We start from the raw sequence: 18,261 nt of genomic DNA, 5'->3' as shown, positions 1-18,261 counted from the left end.
AAGTACATGACTAGTTAGTTTGACAACTAACTATTTCATTATATTGCAGAAATATTATTACTACCTTGTGCACTAACTATGCACTAAATAATGTTGATGTTAACTGTTTAGGAAATTGTATTTGAAAGAGAAAACAAATTAAATAATAATAATAATAATAATAATAATAATAATAATAATAATAATAATAATAATAATAATAATATTATAAGAATATGTTACTGTACCTGCCTAGTCATCCAGAGATTTACTCTACTCATAAGATATGGATTAATAAGATATTGATATAATGCAGATGTATATATGAATTTGTCTGCTCGCAGGAAAAGGCCCAAAAGACAGATATTGAAGAAAATGCTTTTGAAACCCTGGAAAGGGATTTCCAGGAAGTTCTCCACAAGCTCATGGGAGATAAAAGCCTGGAGAAGTTTTGGGTTGAGTATGAGAAGCTCCACAAAGCCTTGAAGCGAAAAAAGACTCATGTCAAAATGTAGGGAACTGAATTCCGAAATAGTATCTAATTCTGTCAAAGTAGCAACAGAGTTGAAATCATTAATGTAGATTAGGAATAGCAGAGGACCTAATACTGATCCCTGTGGTACACCACTGGTTACCTCGCTCCATTTTGAGGTTTCTCCTCTAATCAGAAATTTCTGTTTTCTACATGTTAACCACTCCCTAATCCATGTGCATGCATTTCCTTGAATCCCTACTGCGTTCAGTTTGAGAATTAATCTTTTATGCAGAACTTTGTCAAAAGCTTTCTGGAAATCTAAATAAACCATGTCATATGCTTTGCAGTTATCCATTGTCGATGTTGCATCCTCAAAAAAATCAAGCAGGTTAGTTAGACACGATCCCCCTTTCCTAAAACCATGCTGACTGTCTCCCAGGATACTGTTACCATATAGGTAATTTTCCATTTTGGATTTTATTATAGTTTCCATAAGTTTACATATAATAGAAGTCAGGCTTATTGGTCTGTAGTTACCTGGTTCGGTTTTGTTTCCCTTTTTGTGGATCGATATTACATTTCCAATTCTCCAGTCCGTCGGTACAACCCCTGTGTCAAGAGACTGTTGCATGATCTTGGTTAGCGGTTTGTAAAGTACATTGTGTAATGTTTGCAAAATAATTATGAATACGCCTGAATTGAATCCTGATATTTTAACAGGAGATAGAAAAAGCTTGGAAAATGGTGGATGCAGCTCATGAAAAGGAACAACGTGCTAAAGATGCCATTCTGCCCTGAAACAGGAGATTGCTAACCTGACAAAGCTGGTTGAGCAGGGGGCTGGCTTGTCTATGGGCCAAGAACACAGGTAAATCCACTGTTCCTCCCAGCCAATAAAGACGCCTGCTTAACAAGGATTCTGACTGTATAACAAAATGAGGACAAACATAAAATAATTAACAAAATGTAAATGTTCTACTCTTTTACCCGAAGATGCTTTTCATTAAGTTAATAATGTACAGCTTATGTTGTCTCTAATTGTATCAATCCTCTTGACTAGCGTATCACAGTCAACTTGCCCGCCAAAGTTGGGCAGTTGTATCACCTGTGGTATAGGACATGATTTCTGGGGTGAATCATATTCACTCAATATGTGTCCATATCTATATCTATCTCTATATTTATATCTGTCTTTTACAAGTAACATTAAACTCTGTTTTCAAGTGTGAAGGACTTTCTGAAAATACAATCTAACAAAGGAAGGAGATGAGCTACTGACGGTCGGTCTAACCCAGGCTACAGCAAAGCAACAAGAGATTCACTGGAAAGAAGACGTGTCTGAGAATATGACCCAGAGTAATACTGAACAAACCAAAACTGTATAGACCAGTAAAAATGCAGTATATGTCTACTGTGTCACAATACAATACCACACAGCAGGGCATACTTGAGCGATTTTTTTTTTTTAAATGTTGTGTGCGAGGAGATAAACATTCCGAATTCTAATAAAGCTGTGTTCTTTATTGTAGACTGTGTTTATCTCCATCATCACACAGTTACTTTAAATGAGCTATTCTCCACTCAGATACTCAGATAACTCTTTTAACTTGCTCTTTTCTGCAGTAGTGTACTTTTTTCAACTCAGACAAGATTAATTTTACTCTATTAAAAAGAGTAGTGCATCGTGACATAACATACTACAACTAAGCTTGGTTAAATGGTTGTCATAGTGTATAATACAATATATTTTTCAGTTAGCTTTCTTGTTTTAGGATAGGGCTAGTGTTAACAGACAGCACACCCACCATGTTGTAAGTAATAAATGGCACGTTCCCATTGTAAACTTTATTTTGTAATTGAGTGTTTAATGTATCTCAGACGCTCCACAGTTCAATTTGTCTGTCTTTTCCTTTCTGCAGCTCCAGCAGGACATCCAGGTAAGCCAAAATGAATGCTCCCGTGAGGCTTGAAGAAAGGAAAAACTGGAAAAGGAGATAAAGCAGATGCAAGCTGAACTGGACATTAAAAGCAGCAGAGGATGGAGCAGCAGCTGCGGGAACAAAAAGTACACTGGGAACCCAAGACCCTGGTCTTACTGTGCACAGCACCTCCGTGGGGTCCCAAGTACTTCTGAAAATAATAATACTGTACCAACAAAACCAATACAGTACATCTAAATGGAAGCATACTTATTTTAAAACACAGTCCTTTCAGATATGTATTTTTGATATTGTCTGTTTTTCAGGGAACACAAAAAAGATACAAGAGTTGGAACGGGTCACAATTAAATAATCAGATATGCATCACATGCGTTTAACCGTCACTGAAGTCAAAATTGTATAGGGTCGGATATGTGAGTGCTGACTATATACCTTTCATTGTATAAAGTTACACTGCAGTATGTATGAATAAATAACATTTTATTCGACTGCAACAGTTTTTATGTCCACTAGGGGGCAGTAGATGAACACGGGAGCATTGACAGACAAAATGTTCAATATTATTTAGTTTTTCCTTAGCACAATTGTATTCAAAAGCAGGTGCAGAGGACTTAATCTACCATCTGTGCTGTCATGATCAAAGGTGGACAAAATTAAACTCTGTATTAGTAAAATTAATTTAGCTAAACTGAATCACACTGTTTGCAATTGCATTTTGAAAAGAAAGTTTTGCACCTCATTCAGGTTAAAATTTATCATAAGAAATTCATAACCCCTGTTTTTAAAATGTATACCACGGGTCTAGTCTATAAACATACAAAAAAGTTCATGTTTCTTAGTAGTTCAGGATTCTATTATACAAGTATAATAGATTGCAAAGAAGAAAAAAATTAGCTTAAACAAACGTACCATTAATTTCGAACAGAAGAGGAGGTGACTCACATGCGGCATGAGATATCCAAACTAACCAAGATGAGAGAGGGCACCCAAAGGAAGTTACATCAGATAGAAGATCAAAAATTAGATGTGGAACAGCTAAGGGACATGCTGAAAAACCAGAACACTGGGCTGGAGAGAGGCAAGGAGATCTGTATTTATTCCATGCCGCTTTTCCACCAAAACTCTGAAAAGAGTTCATTTATCTGAACCAATTTCACCTTAGAAACTGCTTAAAATGAACACAGACATGTTCAAATTAGCACAATGGGGTCTATTTAATTGATCTGAGAAGCGTCAAAGCTAAATATCATCACTGTTTAGATAATTCAAATAGAGCTCTTTGGATTCTAAGGCTGTGCAATTCAAATATCAAAGAAGTGCATGAGAACTCTTCAGTGGTTAATGTCTGTCAAAATTAGTAAATGCTGGTAAGGGTCGTCTAATGATTGACATGATGATAATAAGCCATTCGTCACTGGGCTAAAAATAAAAATCTCTTTAAAGCATGCTTTATGTTTTAGAATTGGAATCCAAGAAGAAACAAGCAGAGACTGATAAGAAAGCAATAGAAGAACTGGTGCGAGAAAGAGACATCTTAAACAAGGTAGGCTTGTGGTATTTGTCTTTTTAGATACTAGTAGATGTATCTTTACAATATTGCACATTTATGTTTCTGTTATAATATGAAATGGACCCTGCAATATTTCTAATTTTTATTTATTTATTTATTTATTTATTTATGTATTTATTTATTTTACCTTATTACAGAAAAAAAAAAACCTCCAATGTTTTGCTTGGAGACTAAGATGTATATTTAGTACAATATCTGTCACCTTTATTTTTAATTCACAGACACAGATTTCTTAGTCAATTACAGTATGTTCAGATACTTTTAAATGTGTACTATCCATTTGTTTAACTGTTCTCTCCCTCTGGGATTCATCCCTCTATAGAACATGATGAAGGCTGCAGGTGCCACCCAGAAGCAGTTAAACCTAGTGAAGCTCCACGAGCAAAGTAAGAAGAACCTGGACCAGGAGATCCAGAACTACAAGGAGGAGGCCCAGAAACAGAGAAAGATAATTTACCAGCTAGAGAAGGAGAGGGACCGCTACCTTGTTACAAAAAGGATATTGCTGCTCTAGAAAGAGTGCAAAGAAGAGCAACCTGAAAAAAGAAACAAGGACCAGAGGTCACAAATGGAGATTAGATAAAGGGGCATTCAGAACAGAAAATAGGAGGCACTTTTTTACACAGAGAATTGTGAGGGTCTGGAACCAACTCCCCAGTAATGTTGTTGAAGCTGACACCCTGGGATCCTTCAAGAAGCTGCTTGATGAGATTCAGGGATCAATAAGCTACTAACAACCAAATGAGCAAGATGGGCTGAATGGCCTCCTCTCGTTTGTAAACTTTCTTATGTTCTTATCAAATGAAGCGAGTGAACTAACACAGAAGGTAAGGCAGGCAGTCCACGAAAGATTTCATTATCAGAATACATTGAATAAAAGTTGCTACTGAGGTGGCTTAAGTGACCTAAAACCATATCAAGTTGCTAAAACAATTTGCAGACTTTTTGGGGCAAAAGAACAGCTAATTCTGGAGGTAGTGATAGTGCTAACTAAAACCAGATCCCCTAATACATTACAAGGAAGCTATCACTGGTCGCTGAAGCTAAATTCATTTTTTCACTTTCATGGTTTAAATATTAGTTTGCTTGTCTGAAAGTGGTGCTGAATCTGGGCCACTGTTTTGTTTTGGTTTCTGTCAGGATGAGATTACAGAAATGAAGAGGAAGCTGAAGATAATGAACCACCAGATTGACCAGATGAAAGAGGAGATTAGCTGGAAAGAGGCAGCCCTGGTGAAGGAACATATGGAGCACCAGCGTGTGGAGAAGGAGAAAGAGGCACTCAAAGTACACATTAATATCTAGGTTCTTTTTGCAAAAAAAATGAAATATCATGAAAAGCGGTTTATTTGGATAAACAGAATAAATGCTTAATTTGGGATGAATATATATATATACAGCCAAGAGTGCTCTGGAAAGATACATGTAGTGGTTTCAAAATAATGACACATTGAATACAAAATAAGTAGACCAGCATAATTACAGTACCCTACAGTTCATTATGCAGAATACTACAGGCAAACTATCCTCAGCTGATTTTCCACACTAACCCTACAGTGGTGCAGTGGCCATTGATGCGCTCCCTGCTCATTCCCAGCCAAGATGAACAACCTGGCACAAGCAGAATTCAAGCTTGCATGGCTCAACCTGATCTCCAAGCAGATATGCATTTACTAGGCAATCCACCAGGGAACCGTCCAAAACATTATCTTATTAATGAGCAGTCTGTATCCTACATGCCCCCTCCAACTACCCATCTATTTTTTTAATACTGTTGTTTTTATGAAATTACACTACAGGATAATTAAGTGGTAGCCACATATGGTGGGACTTGCCTGGTGAAATATCAATCAGGGATTTGTCCTTCCAAATTTATTTTTAACTGATCATTGATGAATACAAAATGAACTGGATACATTTTTAAAATACTGTTAACTGTGACTCTGAAGTTCAACAATTCTTGGAAACGTCTGCTTTTAGAGCATACACAGCGACATGCACTGAGCTGTCCCCAGAGCAAGGCACTCAGCAGAGCTTTTTGAAAAATATGGTTGCATGCAAAAAACTTACAGAAAATCAGGCCCCTGAGATGTACACGAAAATGCCCTCACTATGCCAGTGTTTGGACTTTCCCTGATAAATAGTCCTGAGACTGAGATTCATGATGGTTATCAATCACAAGATTTAAGTTTAAGTTATTTTAAGGGTGCTCTGTTGAAAAGTATCTGCAGCAATTAATATATTGTGAAGAACTGTAATCAAGTAAAAAGTGTAGAAAATGTATTTTTGTAAATATCTTTGAGGGAAATGCTTGTGTGTAGACATCTGCAAGCCTGATATATTTGGGTCCCATGCCATCTATGAAATGCACAAATATATATATATATATATATATATATATATATATATATATATATATATATATATATATATATATATATATATATATATATACAGTGCTCCCTCGCTATAAGGGTCTCGGGGGACACACAATATGAGTGTTGTAACCGAAGAGCGTTATAAGTGGGGGAGGGGGTGGGAGGCGTCGCGGGACACATAACAACACAGATCTGACTAAAATACTAAATAAATTAACTTTATATAAATTAACAACGCTATATGTTTTACAAAAAAAAAAAAATGGTAACATTCCCACTCATGGTATCATTTTAATTAGCAATTTTTAAACTATAAATATCCTGACTAAACGAGTTCAGTTTGAAGCAGCAGACAAGCAAACCAAGTGAGAGAAGGAGAAGGTCGGGCGAGGGGAAGAGGGAATGGGCTCACCCCAGGTTCGGCTACCGGAGCGGGGCTGAAGCGAAGTTGAAACGTCTCGTCTCCCAGAGAAAGCTGCAGCTCCTCTCGCAGCAAAAAAAGTAAATACATTAGGAAAGATAACCACTTAATATATATATATAAAACTGCAGTGTGAAAATATTTTTTCTTTTTAAACAGCTGAAGAAGTGCTTTTGGCTGAAACATCCTGAAAATAAATGATTTTTTTTAACTTTTAAACCTTTTCTTTCATGTGCCTATATATACTCTGTGTGTGTGTGTGTGTGTGTGTGTGTGTGTGTATATATATATATATATATACTGTATATATAGTACACACACAATGTATATATGTAGTACCACATCACTATCTACAGGCAAAAATAACTCCCTTTCCTGATTTCTAGAGCAATAACATCTACCCACTCTTCTGGAGTAAGCCCCAAAAAAGCATAGAGTATGACAAAAACAGTGCCTCCCCTGAGTAGATATATAGACATATAGAGTAACCATACCACGAGGCATCTAAAATTACCTTTGCTGTGTTTTTGAGCACACATTCCTTTGAGAAAGCACCATACCAAAATGCTGGAAAGTATTTAGTATATGGAGTTTATGGATTTCCTTATGGAGAATATTGCCTTTCCCTAATGCGCTTTCTTATTCAATGTTCAGCCATGTATTTACAAATGAGTGTTGGGTGAAATCAAATCTATTCATGAAGTGAGTAGTAAATAAGACCAATAACTGAAAAATTGCCAGTGTTGACGTGAGCCCATAGTACTTGGGTAGCAGTGCCTGGAGCCATAGCTGCAATGTTTATTGTCATTTCACTTTGGCATTGAGTCAGTGGAAGCTCCAGTTAACGAGATTATGTCTCCATTTAAAGAAGAAAAAAAACTTATTTCCAATTAAGGCTTTATTTTAAAACACTGGAACATGATACACCAAACAATTTTAAGGGCATTCATCCATCTCTTCCTAAAACATAATTTAGTCAAACACTATATCCTGAATATTACACTATACGCTGTATTTAATGCTTTGGTTTTACTGCCCATAATTTCAAGTTAATTAGACTTCTTTGACTCTCCTGATAATGACAGTAATGAGTTTCCTTTCCCCTAGAAAGAGAGAGTGGTTGCTTTCAATTCATGATGATTTAAATCTGAATGACCTCTTAAAGATCGGACAAGCTATGTTCAAAGTCCTTTGTTTTCTTTTTTCTTTTTTTTTATTTTGTTTAACATTTTCAGGGAATTTATCAGTGTTTTTTTTTTTTTTTTTTTTTTTAAAGAAAATGAGTGCAAATAATTAATTCCACAGTTTTATGGGTAAATATCAGGGATACTATTGGGGGACAAGAGGATTATTAGAGAAAAAGGGAATTAAATAAAGGCAAAGGTAAAATCAGCTTAAAGCTGTGGTGCTTTTCATCAGCTGTATTTAGTTGCTTTAATACATAGCATTACTAGATGGAACCCAGACCTAAGGGAGCCGAAAGACGATAAACGGAATGTAATGTGGTTCACTGTTGAACTTAAATTGAACCCAAAAACAGCTACTGTATGTGAGTTTATGAAAGAATTTCTCTCAACAGTTTATGTAAAATGTTGGCTTTTCTAAATATATTTGGTATTTCCTCATACTTGAGTGGTCCTTAAAAACAAATATTGTCTTTTGTAAAACCCACACATGTTTTTTGGTATACAGTCGTAAAAAAGGGCCTTGACAAGTTGATGAGTTAATTCTGGTAGCCATGTATTTTAGTTTTTTAGCACACTCTTATTTTGGAGTTTAAAGAAATCTAAGTTTAATGTTCCAGGAAGATAGAAGGCATCACATTTTAAAGAACGTTCAGCACTGGACTACATAGACCAGCTTCTCTTTCTTTTGTTGTTAATTCTCCTTTGTTAAAATGCTTTAATATGTTTGTGTCAAGGGCATCAATTTTCCTTTCTTGTGTTTTTGTCGCCTGCCAGATCGAGTCACTCTATATCTATCCTGTCACTGCACCTTTGAGTAACTGTATCTTTGTGTGCAGGCTTAAGTTCTTTATCAGTTGTACCTCAAGGCAGGACATCCCGGTTAATGGGAAGGTCAACTTATGTATTTTATCTTGTATATATATATATATATATATATATATATATTAGTCTTAATGGCACATAACTAAATATCCTATATACCCTCTTCAACTACCCATCCATTTTCGTAATATGCTATTTAGCCCCAACACTCATAACCTAGCTGGTTATATAAATGCATGAAACAGAGCAGATTCACTGTACCAATTTACTTAAACAGGCCACTTTTGTACTTTCTTTTAACACATATTTTTTCTCTCGGCTTGCCTCGTACAAACACTATTGGCACACATATGCCTTACTAAACCTTGAAGCTAATCTAATAGCTCTCATATCCTACAATACATTTCTTATTTCAGCCATGAGATGGGCTACATGCATCTCTCTCATTTAACACATATCCCTCCATCTGTCTCTCTTGGTTGAAGAGCTAATTGAATGTCTTCATCTATTACAGAAACAGTAATCTTGCGTAACACAAGACATCCCTTCTGCATGACCACTACTGTACTGAACCCATATTTTGGCTTTACAAACCATGCAATTTCTTCATGGATTTCATGAGGATTACTCAAAAATGCACTTGGTAGATTGTTGATATATGATGCTGTCCTAAATTTGCTGCAGAATACCATGGTAAGTTTAGTAAAGCACAGTGAAAGTAAATCTCAAAGAGGTATAGTAAAAACCAGTATCACAGTACATACACAAAATAAGAATGGTAAAAAGCCTTGTAAACAGTAAAATGTTGCTGTACATATTCACCATGGTAAACTTTTATCTGGATGCCAAGAAAGCATGTCATCATGAAAACCAGGGCGTGAGAGATTTATGGAAAGCATTGGCTTTGAGTGCCACTGAAGAAGAACTTCTAAGGCATCCCACTCTGGCAAGCCCACCCAACACTTGCTGTTTAGTGAATTTGAAATGCAGCTAAGAAGGACAGAGTGGAGACAATTGGAAAACAAAGTATGAAAAATATTGTCTTTAAAAGGTCATCCCTCTCTTGAATGAGCATTAAAGAAAAATGACTGTTTCATGCATTTATATAACCAGCTAGGTTATGACAGCCGTTTCCATTAATTTTCTAGATATGCTCTGTCAACTTCTCTAGTATTTAGCCATTGTCAGCATATTAGGATATGCCAGGATATCAATAGCTCCTTGGGAAAATGGTGACAAATGTGTGCTCGTCTACTGACCTGATGCAAAGCTGTCATATCATCCTTAGACGATCCTCTTGCTGCCTGATTTTCAGTGTACTACCTTCATTCTGTCATATTCCTTTAGCATCATCCACTCTCATTCTGATGTCAGCTTTGAACGCTTCACTGCTGTACCTACTCAATTATTCCGCAGCAAGGTTACCCCACAGGTTGAAGTGATACTAGTCACACCATATTGTAGCATGACAGCCTTCTACTCAAACAATTGCATTTTGACTGATTGCTGGAAAGATTTTTGATATTTTTGTGATTTAATTTGGTGCTCTTGACTTTGAACTAGCTATTGCATACTGCATGAGATGTTTTTCTTTGTAAATTTTGAGTACTGTATATTTTAAGATCTCATTGACAAGCGTTATCTGTCAGCAGTAACAGGTACAAACATGAAGTCAACACAATACAGATATTCTATTAAAAACAGTCTGAATTATTCCCTAAACGGGGGGACCAGGAGTTACACGCTAGCTTTAAGCCTAAAAAGAGCCAAATTTATTACACTTTGAATAAGGATGAACCTCCCCTCTATTAATGGCAATACAGGATTAACCACTCACTAGATGAATGCGAAATCTGTCAGGAACTGTAGATCTTACATTCTCTGGCAATAATTTAATAAATGTACTATTCATAGTTAGTCTCTCACTGTTTTATCATATTCTTCATTGCAGGGCATCTAGCTGGAACACCACTACCTAATAAAGGTATATTCTGAGAGAATCATTAATTAATAGCATGTATATTCACTCACAGCCACTGCTTATGTAATTTTTGAGCTTTTAGTGAAGGTTTAGTTTAGGTTTAATCTGGATGTACCCACTCTCCCTGTCAACAAAAAAGATTTACTCCCATTTACAATTTTCCAAACCATTTTAAATTTTTCAAACTTCTGTGCTCAGCAGATGTTCATGTGCGGACTATATTAATATCACAATCAAACTGTACACAGTATATGCATGTATACTGATATGTCATATACAGCTGATGATTAGCGATTATTATTGCCACCTACCCATTACATTCATTGTTTTGATCTGAAGGGAAATGGTCCGTTTTAAAAAAAAATTCAAAGTATATTAACAGCAGGTATCACCTCTTGAAAGGGGGCAGAATGTTGGCTGACAAGAAACTGGTGAAAATATAACAGAATTGATAAATGTTAGCACAGTAGAAGCTTGATAATGATGTTCCTTTTGGTGTCTTACATAGTTTATTTCCTATGAGCTAGAAATGTGTTAACAGTACAGGCTATCACAGTAACCTTATGTAAAATAAAATAAGCATCAAATTAGTTTGCTGATGGTGCTGAAAGTGAATTCAGTAGCAGCTACTAATATAGCTATTCTGTAGATAGGATAGTACATGCACTACTGTTTTCTAGATGTAACAAGGCCTCACTTATTGCAAAAACAGTAGCACACTCTTTTTAACTACTACTGTCTTGTGGTTTTAATACAGAAATGTACTGTATTTGCAATGACAAAAACTTAGAACACAGAAGTGGATTTTTGATAGGGCAATGTAGATTCTCAAAACCTAGAGGGCAAGATTCTCAAAGAATGCTACTTCAAATTAAAAACAAATAAATAAATACATCTGAATGGGAAAACACCAATTTCAAATAAAAAAAAAAATGTTCAAGCCCATAAATAAAATGCCTTGTTCTGGCTTGGAGTTGTTCTTTTGTAAAACAAAACCAAAAACAAAAAAAATCGAATTGTTTTCTCAATCATCATTTTTGCTTTTTTAATAAATACAATACAAACCCCAATTATACAAAACATGACCATGGATAATAATAACAGTTTCTTTGGTTTCTTCCGGTTCCCATCATAGAGGTTTGGCTGATTATTACAGGGCAACAAACCACCATTGATTCTGACAAAATCTTATTACATGCTTCATTGCTTGCCTTGATGGGTTTGTTATTGAATAAATACAATCTTGCTTTAGGACACAAATGAACTTCCCCTATAGGGATTAAAAACATGTAGGAACTCTCTCTTAGCACAGAGCACAATGTGCTGTCTTTTGTTCTGCTTTAGTTGGCTGTGGTTTCCTGTTTAAGATGGAGAAAAGTAAAGGTTCATATCAGTACTAATTCATGCTTTATTACAGCGGTAAATAGTTGAAAAGAAGAGCATGCTGTTAACATTACAATATGCTTAGTGAGGAAAAAACCCACCCACTTATTTCATACTATACAGAAGAAAAAGTGCTTCCTCATAGTTTTGTTTAGTAAATAAACAACATGGGGATGTAGTGACACATTTTTTTTTCTGAAATATCAGTTACCAGTAAATACATTATGTGTGGATTTCATTTTGTTAAAATGTCAACAAACCCATAATAGTAGAGCATTATGGGGTATTCTGGGAGTAAAGCTAGCTTGGATGTATCTGACCAGTATGTAGATGAAAAACTTCAGCCTCCAGTTATTATCAATGTGACACATTTCACCAGTCTTTAAACCGACTGTAACCACATAGAAAGGATCAAATAAACTGGCCATGCACAATTATAGACATTATGCCTATGAGCTTTCAAAGTAAGCGCTACAGGACGTATTCTCCCTGCAGAGAAAAAAAAGTGCTCTCCTCCTTTGCTCCTGTTATGCACATTAGGCCACATGTATTTTCTTTCTGTACGCTGAGCTGCAGAAGATGAAACAGCAGGCTCAGGAGACAAAGCAGTTCATTGACAATCAGGAGGTAGAGGAGAGAAAGCTGCTCAAGATCATCGCTGATGCTGATACTGAAAGACTCAGACAGAAGAAGGGATTGGATCAGGTACGGAAGTGGGTTCCTGTTTTAATTAGCTCACTGTTTACAGGAAGACAAAAGGGCACAGCTTGGTTTGATTCCAAGTTCATTAAACCCAAAGGGCAAGCTTGCCTTCAGATGAAACAGGGATCATTTGCCTCTTAAAAGTTACATACACATTCAGTTGATGTCTTCAAGACACTTAACTTTAACTGGGACCATATTCACTAAGCATTTTCTGTGAGCGTACATTATTTTGATTCTTATGAATCTGTTTTGGTCCAAATAATTCAGTTGTAGTTTGATCCACTACCCTATAACATATTTGGAAAGCAATGGTGTAGCTTGATGCATTAACAAGATTGCAGTGTAGTGTGGTGATTTTAATGTGAAGTGACAGCAATTCTCTGATATTAAGATAATGTTCTTGGCATTATCCCCTGCCATGCAACTAAAAAGTAATAAGGCTTTTAAATAATCATTGCAGTTTTCAGCTCATTGATATGGTGGATCATCAGAACAGGTCATACTTATATGGCTATAACACTGGCTAGGTCACTTGTACTCCATAAGTTTGGGGCATAAATTGACCACAGCATAAAGAGATTCTGTCAGAGGGTAATGAGGCAGATTGAGCCTATAGATGAGGAGCCGTGCTACCATCCAGGAAATGTGCAAATGGCAATAGCAGTTTGAGAGCTTGGTTATGTTCTCTTTGTAGGTCATTAGTGAGTGGGACATTCTAGGCACAAAGCTGGTGCGTCGCAATGATGAGCTGCCCCTGCTCTACGAGAGGATTAAAATCCAGCAGTCCATGCTGAACAAGGGGGAGATCGAGTATAACCAGAGGGTAGAGGACTTTCACCTGCTCTAGTTTGAGATCAAGAAGTTGAGGCAAGAGAAGGGCATCTTGACCAAGACTGTGGCTAATGTGGAGGATCTCAGGTAACAATTTGCTTCTGCTCCTATTACCTATACATACAGCCTTGTTCAGTCATTTTAGTTCACACATCAATTTTTAAGGCTTGAAGATTTTAACCAGGAATTACAATATCATTATTACCAAGGTTTCTGGCATGTGGATATTACACAAAGAATAGCCTACATGCCCTTGAATGGCACACTTCTACTAGAAAGCTTTATGATTATAATTAAGGTTTTTTTTTATTATTCATTTTTTGTAAATACTGTAGTTCTATTAATAACCATCTAACACAGTTTCTAACGTATTTTATACCACACTGTTTCTTAGGTACTTGGTATTAAGTAAATGTTTGTGACCCTTACAGTTTCCCAACTTAGTTAGAAATAAGAATAGTCAATATATAATGACTAAAGTTTTTAAAGTCCTGAAAAAGTGAATTTAGGGAAACATTCAATATGATAAACAGACACAACATTTAAAATCTAATTTTTCTGATTTGACAAATATTATTATTATTATTATTATTATTATTATTATTATTATTATTATTATTATTATTATTATTATTGCCAAGAAAAAAACCTTTGAATTGCTTGTTAATACAGTCATTTTGAAATATATGCTTGATTTTGTGCAATGCCTTCCACTGAATTTTAATGCATAAAACCTGAATGGAAAAAAGGTAGTTTGTGAGATTTTGCATTTATTTTTTGGGACGCCAGAATCACCGTCAAGCCCTCTTGAGGTGTCGTGGGCAAGTCGACGAAACACCAAGGATGGAAGGTGCCCACTTGAAGACCCCAGAGATGTACCCTACTAAGCTCAATCCAGACGGTTGTCATGCTGATGCGCTGGGGAGACCGCACTGTGGTTGATCCCCGGAGCCAGCATCGCAGCCGTTGTGTGTGCTGATGCGCTAGGGAGGCAATAAGCTGATCCCTGGAGCCAGCATTACACTTCAGCCATCAGCACCAGACAGAAGGATATCTACATCATCATATGGAAGAAAGCGCAAATGGATGGAGACACATATGGATCTCATTAGTTTACTGTAAAGCTATGTCTTAGTTGGTGCTTATCTTGGCGAGAGCCGAGTTCAAATCAGCATGAAGTTTTAACACCTACTCTCATTATACTACTACTTTGATCTCAAAGTAGAAATTGTACTGTATAGATCATTTAAAACTTGTGACACTCCCTGTAAAATGTAAGGATGCACCATCCCGGAGTAAGGTAAACCATCCCGGAGTATTTATTGCGTTGCAATAAATAAACATGTATCATGAGATTCTGTAGAAGGCAAGTAAGGAGGTAAGGTGTTATTTTTGTATTTGAGTGTTACACTTATTTTAAAGTAATTAACCTATATTGTCTCTGTTCCTGTTTCACACACCATATATGCACATCAATGTTTTACTTACTTTAAATAAAGTATAAGCTAAGAGATGTGCATTGAAATGCTTTAATTATGTGTTTTCCTTATGTGCTTAAGGCTAATGAGATTTAATCATTGGTATCTGATTGTCCTTGGCACAAACACATTTAGGAAGAATTGTCTTTATCAGCCTTTTCTTTGTGTTTATTATATTTCACCCTGCTCAGAAGTAGCAAAATTTGCTATCCTGCAAAGAACATCTGCAAATCACAATGTGAGCCTTGAGGGTCAGCAAGTAGATTTTCCCTCCCTCACGTGTATTAACAACTTTAAATTACTTTAGGCCAGTGACCCGAGCACTTACGAGCTGATCCAAAAGATTCACGAGCTGATCCAAAAGATTCACTTACAGAAGAGACTGATTACAAAGACTAAGGAGGTTGTGGAAAAAGAGTTACTATTACAGGTAAACACTATACTGAGTTACATTTGTCTAGAGCTATATGCAGTATAAGACTTGTTTCCCCTGGGGTTGTCTCAGCTCAGCAATCTGTAATATTTCTGGTTCTTTCAACCCCAGACCATTTTTCCATTCCACATACTGTTTAAAATTAAGTGCATTTTTTGTTTTTGTTTTTTAAGGCAAGGGAGACTTAGACTATGATTGGTGCATCCCAGGGTTGATGGTTTGTTTCTCGGTGTAGTTAGTTAGGAATTGTTTAATCATAGAGTTTTCAATGAGGCTTTGTGTCAGGATGGCTTGAGTGGTAATGTTAGACCCGGAAGAAACTCACAGTACTGAGGTTGAAATGTGAATGCACTTGCTTGCGAAGGTTAAACAGAAAATAAAAGGTTGAACAGACAAAACACAGCACTTTGGGCCAAAATAAATAGACAAACAAAACGAACACACACTAACAAATAGACCGTGGACGAACAGTGAACAAGTATCGTGCTGGCCCTGCAGCACAGTAGCAGTTATTATACTTTCAATTATTATTATTTTTTTAATTTAGTAGTTGCCAGTTGTTTTTATCATTTTCTCCCCAATTTGGAATTGCCATTTATTTTTAGGCTCAGCTCAATGCTACCACCCCCGTGTTGACTCGGGAGGGGTGAAGATGAACACACGCTGTCCTCCGAAGCGTCTGCCGTCAGCTGACTGCTTCTTTTACACACTGCAAGCCCACCATGCAGCCACCTCAGAGCTACAGCGACAGAGGACAACACAGCTCTGGGCAGCTTACAGGCAAACCCGCAGGCACCCGGTCAGACTACAGATGTCGCTAGTGAGCTGAGGACACCCTGGCCGACCAAAGCCCTCCTCCCCCCAGGCGGTGTTCGGCCAATTGTGCGCCACCACCTGGGAGCTCCCGTCGACGGTCGGCAGTGGACCGGCGACGTCCAGGCTATAGGGCGCATTCTGCACTCCACGAGGAGCGCCTATACCGGATACGCCACTCGGGAGCCCCAATTCTTATTTTAATCTCCTCTCCACACCCGTTCTCCATTCACGAACACACGACCCTTATTTATACAGCTGTGCTGGGATTCAATTACTAATTAATTATTCACTTGAACCCCAGCACGTGGACTAATTTGTGCATTCCCTGTGCTCACATATTAATACGCGTTATCTGCACGTGAAGTGATTGTGCAATCCCCGTGCCTAAATACATATTTTAACAAGACTGCTAAATATCCCACATTATATCCTGTGCACCAATATATATACACCAACATTAACATCACATGCAACAGATAACACATAATACACACATGGGCGGGGCACACTTCTACAGGCTTTTAAAATGATTAGTGCCTCTCGCACTATGCAGAGAGTTCCATAGCAGTACTATGACTCTGTGCTTATAACGTTGTTCAAAGCATAGGATTTGTTCTGCAAAATGAATATGCTGTTCCTAAACTGCTTCTCCTTTTGACATTAATGCTTCAGAACATTAAAAAATACTGTTCTGTAAATAATACATCACAGCAGCACTTACTGTAGCTAGAATTATAAAGACTCACTGTACAGAAGTTGTTGCAGACCAATTTCTTAATGATCTTGGGTTGATTTTCATTCTTTCTTTTTTTTTGCAGTACACAAACTATCTAGAATTGCTTAACCTAACACGTTAAGAAAACCAATTTTTTCATTGTCAGTCATGATTTAAGATCTTCTAGAAGTGCTTTGTGGCTTGTTAAATGTGTTTCACTGATCTATATTCCCTGGGGATGGGTTGCTTGTTCAAAATACTCAAGTAGGCAAGTAGGACAAGGTGTACGATTAGAAAAAAATCCTGCTCCATAATAGGATGGGAATATTTTTTGGGTCTATATTGACTCCCCCCACCACTTCACCCCAGGGTATTTATTGCATCTGAATACTTAGTTACCATCTTCCCTCAAATGTCTTGATGCGACTCCCTATTACTCACCCACTCCCTCCCTCCCACCATCTGCCCTACCATGTTGGCCCAAGGTATTCTTAGATGTCATCTAAATATCTGATTTGTCTGCCTGCCCCTAGTCCAGAGAACTGTATTTAAAAAAAACAAAAAAACAAAAAAAAAACTTTTTTATTTTGATTTGTATTTTTCTGATAAACATTAAAAACAGATAAATGGCATAATGAAAACCTTTGCAAATCGTGTTTTTGAAAGTTATCCATACATATATACTGCTAAATAAGGTCTGTAGATGGCGCCAGATAATCGGACTGCAGGAACTAAGAGTTGTTTTCTTGAGCACCAAATTACAATTTTAGTGTAAGTAGGCTATATGGCTTTTTTCTCAACAAATTAAAAAAAAAAAAAAAAAAAGCAGTAAAAACATTGAAATGCCCCATATTTCTTTCTGTGATCCAGCAATGAATCAAATCTGACTAGAGGAATACATTGTTAAGTATGCATACTGGTTTTTTTTGTGGGTTTTTTTTTTGTGCTATGTAACCTTCAGCATGATTTAAAACTGTTCAGCGGGATGCTCGTCTCCAGGAAGGGGGTCATACGCATCATACACATGGGAGGAGTCATACGCAAAAAACACTTATTATCATATAACAGACGTATCCCCCTCAACTCAACACGACATGACCATCATGACAGTAAAAATAGACATAATGAAGCGTTCTTACCTTTGTAT

At 36.8% G+C, this 18,261-nt stretch overlaps 1 pseudogene; it reads left to right on the top strand.

Annotated features, from left to right (window-relative positions):
* Window positions 1–1,800: 1,800 nt before the first annotated feature.
* On the top strand, window positions 1,801–15,771 carry LOC117415655 (cilia- and flagella-associated protein 58-like; annotated as a pseudogene).
* The last annotated feature ends 2,490 nt before the right edge of the window (window positions 15,772–18,261 follow it).

This window comes from Acipenser ruthenus, chromosome 7, assembly GCF_902713425.1.
Source record: "Acipenser ruthenus chromosome 7, fAciRut3.2 maternal haplotype, whole genome shotgun sequence".
NCBI classification, from domain to species: Eukaryota; Metazoa; Chordata; class Actinopteri; order Acipenseriformes; family Acipenseridae; genus Acipenser; species Acipenser ruthenus.
This window is presented reverse-complemented; position numbering and strand designations above follow the sequence as displayed.